This window comes from Dendrobates tinctorius, unplaced genomic scaffold, assembly GCF_039654945.1.
Source record: "Dendrobates tinctorius isolate UK_male_01 unplaced genomic scaffold, ASM3965494v1 ptg000035l, whole genome shotgun sequence".
Taxonomy (NCBI): Eukaryota; Metazoa; Chordata; class Amphibia; order Anura; family Dendrobatidae; genus Dendrobates; species Dendrobates tinctorius.
In genome coordinates, this window is record NW_027361703.1 from 57,177,303 (window position 1) to 57,179,629 (window position 2,327).

At 42.7% G+C, this 2,327-nt stretch overlaps 1 pseudogene; it reads left to right on the forward strand.

Moving 5' to 3' along the window:
• The first annotated feature begins 281 nt into the window (after positions 1–281).
• LOC141087592 (DNA-directed RNA polymerase I subunit RPA49-like) lies at positions 282–1,885 on the forward strand (annotated as a pseudogene).
• Positions 1,886–2,327: the final 442 nt, after the last annotated feature.

The following is a 2,327-nucleotide window of genomic DNA, read 5'->3' on the forward strand; positions in this document are numbered from 1 at the left end:
ACAACCTTTTCATATAGAAACAATAAATTAAAGGGTAGTGGTTGAATTATAATTTTTAATATAACAGGTTGCCTACCTTGCCTGAAGGTTGCCAACAGTGTAGCAAAAAAATTATTTCTGCTCTACAGCACTTGTCGAGCAAGGTTAATAAGTGATATAGATGTTTCTACAATGTGAGACTAGAGCATTGTATGGCCTAACAATAGCGAAGGCATGCTGAGAGTTGTTGTTTCCCAAAGTAGAATGCAGCGGACCTTACCAGAGAATATACTATTGGTGTAATGGAAATAGGACTTTTGGACTTCTTCCAGCTATGTTTCCTCTCTGGGAGCTGGGAGTACCGAGGAGACCCGAAGCGGCCGGCATTGCTGGTTCAGTTTTCAAATGGAACAGATCAGACTCCAGAAAATGTTGTGTTTAATTTATATCAAAATAAAGACTCTTCTAAGACTGAAAGGCAAATAATACTGACTACACAAACAGAAAGACTAAGTTATGTCCGTAGAAAATTCACACCTGAAGCCTTGAACTCCAGCTCATTATGCAGATACTAGATGGTGGCCCGATTCTAACGCATCGGGTATTCTAGGATATGTATGTAGTTTATTTATGAAGATTTAAGAATAATGCAATGAATACACAGGATTTTCCAGGTAAAATATATACATTATCATTAAATGTTATTGCTTAATACAACTGAACGAAATTATTAAACAGATTATCAAACTATATAAACCATTACATGAATTTCTGATGGTTAAATTCCACGCCAATATCGCTGATTGGTCGCCGGACGCGACCAATCAGAAAAGCGTGGTTCAAATCCCGCAGCAATTCGCAGGCGGACTGCACCTGTCGCTGATTGGTTGCACTCGGCCGGCCGCAACCAATCAGGCTAGTGCGGGTAATCTCCCAGCTGCGTCGCCGCTGACCCCGTGCGGCAGGAGATGACCTGCGGCAACCGTCAGGATATCAGCGGCTAGCGCCGCAGATCTTCCGACGGTAGGGGGTGGCGTGCATCGTTCGAATTCCATGCCAATTCGCGGCTGGACTGCGCCGGTCGCTGATTGTTCGCCGTCGACCGGGCGCGACCAATCAGTGATGTGGGATTTGCGGCCGGACTGCACCTGTCGCTGATTGATCACGGCTGGCTGGGCACGACCAATCAGTGACATGGGATTTCCGTTACAAACAGGCAGAATTAGATGATTATATAGTAGATTTTGTTGGAATACTAAATAAAGAAACTGGGAAGATGCAAGTGTACGATGCCGCGCAGTTTAGTATGCAGCCAATACTGGTGAAAAACACTACTAGGTTGGCAGATGAACAAGTTCAAGATGCCCCAGACCAGCCAAGCAGAACGTACCGACAAAAGGTTGATACTCTGATTGAGGTTTTTGGAACTAAAAAGCAGAAACGGCTTAATAGATTTTTGATTCCAAGGGAACAGAACTGGTACAGAAAGTTGTGAAGAGGAAAGAGGTGGAGTCCTATTCACTAGTCTTACCTCCATGCAATGCCCATGCTGACAAAAAAGAGAGCGTATACGAATTTGATCAACTAATTTTTCATGTGGAGTATGAATCCATGCAAAATGTTTCTGCTGCTTTTAAGACTATGACACCCAAGGAACTCCAGAAGAGGAGAGAGAAGAAGCAACAAGGAGTATATGTCCTTCAAGAACTTGGGGAACTTAAGTATGCTCAAAACATTGATCGTAAAGTCTGGGCTTTGTGGTATTTGGACACTAACAAAGCACATTAATAATAAAATTATAAAACAGAAGAATCTTCTTACTCTGGAATGTCCAAATGTTATGATTGGCAACTTCCTGAAGAATTTTACTGTCACAAAATTTAAGAATGGAAAACAACACAGCTGAAATAAGCTTGTGGTTGCATGATATCACAGACCTAGCAGTTTGTTAATCTGAGTTCGGTTTAGTAGGGGTTAATCTTACTGGGGGCTTTGCAACAGCTTAGATCTGTTTGTGTTGTTTGATTGGCTCTTATCTCTCCTCATGAATAGGTCTCATATGATTGGACCAGATAAAAGGCGCTAGAATGTAAGCTATAAATAGACCTGCATTCCTGTCAGGACTGCGTCCAACTAAGAATTTCTTTAAGTAATTATGAGGGACATCCGGAACCTCAGGACCAGGTTTATTCAGGTGTGCCACGTGAAAAGTCCGGGCCAGTCTGGCCGCATGAACATCAGATGCTGATACTCAAATCCTCTCCTCAGGACCGTACCCCTTCCAATGTACCAGATACTGAAGCGACTGATGAAAGTGATGAGAGTCCAAGATTTTCGCAATCTGAAAC